Raw genomic sequence first — 6,359 nt, 5'->3', positions numbered from 1 at the left:
TCTGTGGATGCTTGAATTATGCCGGCTCATCTTAGTTTTGACAAGATTTTTGAAGAAAATAAGTTTTAGCTGGAGGGGGGGGGGACTGGGGTCTTAGGGGGCAGTAACCCCTGTCCCATAGTAAATTATGCCCCTGTGTCACACCTGGCAAAAAAAAGCCAGACTTAAGGGCCAGGCACACGTAGCCTTTTTCCACACCGAATTCTAAAGAAAGCGGCCACGATTCGAGCTTGATATGTATTCCAGTTTTGTGTACCGATTTACAAAAACAGCACCGAATTTCGTCTTGCTCATAAAAAACATAAGTTCAAAAAATGTTCTTCCTGGGGTGTTTCAATCTTCAATCGTTTCCTTCTCTTCAGAAGGAAGATCATAAGAACTAAGTTGAGATCAATCATGTAGCTATCGATAACCTGCAGTTGGCCATTGGTGTCCATGATGTTTAGTTATGAAAATCTCGCGCAAAGGGCACTGTTTTTGTACCACTATCATTTGCCCACTAGGATGCTGAATCAGTACCGTAAAAAGTTGAGTGATTCCGGCCCTTTAATTCTGAAAAAAAGGCAAAAAATACGGACTTTTAATACCATCATTTAACGATAATTCTTCAGGCATAATATACTTAATTCTCAAAGCTAGACGTTATACAAACTATTTATCCAATTTTTCATCTTAAAAATCCACGCATAATTATATTCTGACGAAAGTAATGTGAGCTTTTCTTACTTTGTACGTTTCTCTTTTTGTAGGTCTTACTTGTGAATTATCAAGGGCTCAGATACTAAGGGTATGTTTATAGGGGCGTAGCTTCAGAATTTTTATTGGGGGGGGGGGGGGGGGTAAGAGGGGTCCATATCTGGACAGCCAAAGGGCATGGGCTATATAATAATTTTTCTCCAAATTATTGGGGGGCAACTACCCCCCCCCCCGAAATGACGCTCCTGCATATTTACATATATAGATGACTATCGTATGTTCCTGTATCGTATCTTCTCGCTTGAATGTTGAGCACTTGTGAGATGTGTATGGTTTCTTTGTTTTCAGCCAATAGTAATTTATTTTGCAAGCCACCTACAGTTAAGGTTAAAAAAATACTTTTGCAGCTTCACTGGTGTCAAAGATTCGGAGCGCGAATGGCGAGAATTTGTAAATATGGCGTTTTCAGATTTTGGCGTAAAAATCGTATTTTAGAAGTAATTTTTTTCTTTTCAAGAATCAAAAATCCAAACAGGAAATCCAGGATAGATCGCTGCTACTTTTAAACTCGTCAATATCTCGCCAGATTGTTACCTAAAGTGTGCTGAAAAGTAACTCCAAAAACTTCGAAAAGAATGAACCTCATGAAATACAATTTAAAAAATCAAAAGGGTTAATTTTCCAGGAACATGGTGATAAGTATAGACAAAACGACTGTGGAAATACGAAAGGCGTTAAGCGACATTTTCAGAATGCTCAGGAGAAGCAAAAACTGTTTTGGAAAATATGCCTCCATGTATCTCGAGCTCCAATCATGCTTTTTGGGCCATGTCACGATGGAAGTCGAGGGATATTCTATCGTGGAAGTCATGGGATATAAGTCGTGGGGTGGCTGTGGAAGTCTTGCAGTTAAAGCTTTTTGCTCTGCAAAAGGTCAAAATTTGGTTATAATACGTTTTGAGCGGATGATTAAATTGAGAATAACTAGAGAAAGAAAAGGGATACGTTCATTCTGGTTAAACCAATCGATCGGACGTGTCTGATTTTAGTAGAATCGATATATATCTCATTTTTGACAGATATGTCCCATAACACCTTTCGTATTTCTACAGCCGAAAAGGCATATAATACAAATGTCTATTTTCCCTATCTTACAATGTTAAAAAAGGGCCGAGTATCCGAGTGACTTCAGGCTCTTCGTGCTGAGGTTAACGCGTACTTGAAGTCCGGAAAACTGAGGACAGGCCAGCAGAAGCACCAAATCTATTGGTACCATAAGATTATTTCAGTTTGATGTCTGTATTACGCACGTTTAGTCTGTGGCGATAAGGCTCCCAATATAAATCAAGACAACAAATTAACCAAATCCTGATTTTTAAAGAGTAGTTCAAATTACGTATAGAATTGTGGTTAGACAGAAATGATTGGAACAGGTTTGATACGAAGAGAACTTTTGAATAAGCATGGGTTCTCTATATACACGTTTTCGACTTTGTGTAAGCTGATGGTAAAACGTATTTTCTTCATAATAACCTTGCTAATCGTAGATTTTTCATGGAAAATAGGAAAAATAAAACGTGTATGCTTCGATTCTCCACAAGATTCTTTGTTCTCTTTTCTCATAATTTAGACGGTTGTCACTCCACCTACGGGAGAAAGCTCGCAAATTGTCCAAATAGCATATTTTATCTAAGGTAACACAGAATTTCTATCCAAGCCTTCGGGGTGGATACAGAAAAAATCCCTTTTGTAATGTGTTGGCGTATTCAATTAAAGCGTAAAAATTTAGGGGAGGGCCAAAAAAACCTGGTGCTGTAAAAATCAAAGTTTTTGTGGTATTGGCAAAAATCTTATAAAATTCACCTACGTTTTGTAATTTTAGACCAAATACTCTACCCCACCCCCCTAAAAAACAAATAACTACAACCATTGCCTCCCCAAAAACGTCTATGTATGTGCTAGATATTCATATGGAAACTATTTTGTGCTTCAGTGTTTCAAATAACCATTCTTTCAACTTCCCTAGTCTCGTCCAAATGCTCATGAAGAACAACAGTAACGTTAATACGCAAATGTTTGCAAAGAATTGATCAAGCAGTTTACAATAAGGTACATTAAGATTAGTGGATAGAGACAATATTTTTCTTAGAAGTAGATGCAGTCGTAAATATGTATAACGAAGCGTTTCCTTTGTAGCAAAGAATACATCATTTTCATCACCAGGTATTGACATTCTGCACTTTCCTTACGATCATAGTACTTATTAAATTACCAGGTCAAACATTGATATCAATATGTTTATGGAATTAAAACTGACTGATTGCCATCATTCTTTTTAGACGCGTGGTAGTTGTTTACCTGCGCAGGTATAGCAGGACTTTGTCAATTTTTTTTGCACGTGGCAAATTCAACGAAGAGTTTAGCTCTGCTTACGCTGTCAGAGACTTTATTTACATCCAGAGTTTGCAGCAGAAAGTTGGTTACGTCAAGTTGTACGTTTCCCAATAATGCCTCTTAGAATAAACATCCTATCAATGGGGTAATATTCGTTCTTAAATCCTCCCTATCTTTCATTTGTAACATTAAGAGTTTTCAGGCAGTTTGCTAGTAAAGAATCTAATATGCATTTACCATATCAACTACATAACGGAAAACATTTCAAAACATGTACTATGTACCGCATAGAGGCATTATTGGCTTTATTAAATAATTTACTTTAAGAGTTACGCAAGGGTAAATCGGACAATCAACATATTTATACCCTACTGCCCTCGACATAACGGAATATTTTTTGCTTACCTTTCTAAAACCATAACGTTTCAAACACCTTTTTCCTCAGGTAAAGTTCTGACTGGAAAAACACCATTTTGCTATTCTCCAACCATATTTTTTAAATGATAAAAAAACCTTTTTCGCATGCTGACCAATGGTCTGCGTAAAGCTTAGTTCTGACAGAGCGCGAAAAAAATTCGCTCTGCGATATTTCGCATCGCGCCGCTTTGCGGAATTCGCCATGTAGTTCTCACAGTCCGCAAATTTCATTACTATTGAGAAAATGCAGTTCAAAAGTAAAAGAAAAAAGAGACTCATCAGTGCTGCTGCAGCTTGCTTGCTCGCCTAGTCAGTTTTGAACTTGAGAAAAAAGCCAAAAAAAAGTGTGGGTGAGGCCTATTTACAGAATTTCTGGAGCGAATGACGATAGCGATGCGCATTTTTTCAACTTGAGCTTGAAGCGCTGCGAAGCGAAGATTTGATGAACGAAGCGTATTTTTTCCACGGGGCGACGCGAAATTCGCTAGGCGATACAAAATTCGCGCTCTGTCAGAACTAAGCTTAACGCAGGATCTTCTGACTCTCTGGCTTCGGCCGGGAGTACAATACGTGGTTGGGGGCAAATCATCCAACGCTTCCTGTGTTTTTCCCCCAGATTTCTCCAAGTACCTATTTAAAGCTCAGTCTTGTCTTGGCTGAGCTTACAGAGTCGCACCAGTGACCCCGTTCCAAACAACCAGTGACACCAGGACTCGAACCACTGTGCTCACAGACAAAGGATTTGAAGCCTATGAATAAGAATGAAGAAGCAGAACGAAGTAGAAAATTAATATTGTCAGATATCTTGCGAAGCATAAATAGAGTGATTTATCCTGACTATTTGCCACATATATTCCCAAGCCTCATAGAAAGAAATTTTTGAACCCGCTTTACTCTCGTGGAGGCGGAGAAGGAACCCGGTAATATTTTATGACATCATACATATGAAAAAAAGAGGCTGGAATATTCAAAAAGTAAATGCCTTTAACAGTAGCTCGGTAATAAATTCAGATAATGGCAAAGTGTTTGCACATCATCTACGTTGCCATGTAGCTGTGCCTTTGGTAGGGTCCACATTCAGGTTCTAGATGTTTACAATTAGAAAGGAAGTAGTATTTTGAGGCAGAATTTCTTATAAAAGCAATGATTTGTTGTGGGACTTCTGCTTTTGATTGAGAAAAATTAACAATGAAGGTGATGTACGTCAGCAGCAAATAGGGCTGAGCTAAAATCACGACGAGGAGCAATGTCAATCCGTCAAAAGTGTAGGAAAGAGCTGTTGAGTCAAATAGGGTGTTTTTCGTCGTCTACCTTATTGCGTGGATTTGGCTTTGTTATTTTCATCTCTCAATGCACATAAAAAAGCCAAACGGGGTTTACCAATGCTAAAACTTTGCGACAGGAATTTTTCTAAGCCTGCGACAATCTACAAGGGGTGTTCCAATATCACGATACCATAAATGTATCTCACGCACTTGACGCAAGCCGTATCTATGGTAGGCACAATTTAAATTACGTATCTATACGGGTCGGATCCCTAAAGTTGAGATTCAAAATTTTCTTTGAGATGGAGGGAGTCAAAGTACAAAAAGTGCTTATGTTTGGCCATTCTAAGGGCAGAACCTTATATCTATGCCTTAAACATTCTGTTTTACACTTACTTAAAAAAAAAAAAAAAAAAAAAAAAAAAAAAAACTTGAGTGTTAAAATAGGAGATGTAAAAAAAAGAATATAAAAAACATCCAGACCCTCCCCCTAGATGGGGAAGGGAACCACAGGAAATCTATTCTTAACCTGATTTCAATTACTCAACTTTAGAGGAGGAGACCGTCACAAAAATCTTCTGGCTACACTAATGAGTCCACTGCTACTACTAATTACATCATGCACAGAGTAATCGACTAATAGCAATTGCGAAGAAGAAAAGAGCGAAAAAAAATCAAATAATTTGAAATAAATTTGTAATTTGAATGGTAACTTCACAAAAATCAAATAAAAGGAAACAACACTCTCCGTATCTGACAAAAAAATCGATTAGTCATACCCCGAGTCTCACTTTTTTGTAGCATTGGAAGCAATACTTAACAGATAAACATACAAAGATAGAAACCAAATATACAGCTAGCAACCTCTGCCATAAGCTAAAAAGTCTACCTGTGATTTTTTCCCCTGCCAAATGAAACAAAAGAAAAGGAGAAACTTGAGAAAGTAAAAAAAAGTAAATCAATCACTCTTAATTTAAAAAAACATTAGAGCAAAGAAATACATGAAAACATAAAGAAAAGATGCATGTTGGTTTAAGAAAAAAAGTGTCCGAAAACTCCGCCCTCTTATTGCACAATTTACTTATGTGTGGAGCGGGGCCGCCTTATCCATTTTTTTTGGGGGGGGGGGGTGGTTGTGTTACAAAGGGATTATTTTCGGGGGGGGGGACACTTAAAACCTCAAAAAAACATAGATAATTTGTTTATATCCATTTTTGTTACATGTTTACGAGTCAGACAAACATTTAGGGGGGGGGGGGGTCAAACCCCCCTAACACCAACCTGGATGCGGGCTGGGTATGGAGTATCCAAGATATTGTAACTGATGTCAAAATGCTTGAAACATATTCAGATATTTTTCTGATGCAGATTTAAGCAGTAAAATAACTTCGTCGAAAGAGCAATAGTTTAAACATATAAAAATACAATGACAGAAGCTGTACCAAGTAAACTCTAAAACTTAAGAGTCTTGCAATAATTTCTAAATATAACATTATTATGTTCCGTGCCCAATGAAGAAAATAGGCAAATAAAGACATTTTTAGCCTTTAAATAAAGATTAAAACAAGGTAACATCCCTAACCCTAG

The sequence above is a fragment of the Artemia sp. Qi Xiang Cuo genome, chromosome 5 (assembly GCF_049724085.1).
Source record: "Artemia sp. Qi Xiang Cuo chromosome 5, ASM4972408v1, whole genome shotgun sequence".
Classification (NCBI taxonomy): Eukaryota; Metazoa; Arthropoda; class Branchiopoda; order Anostraca; family Artemiidae; genus Artemia; species Artemia sp. Qi Xiang Cuo.
This window is presented reverse-complemented; position numbering follows the sequence as displayed.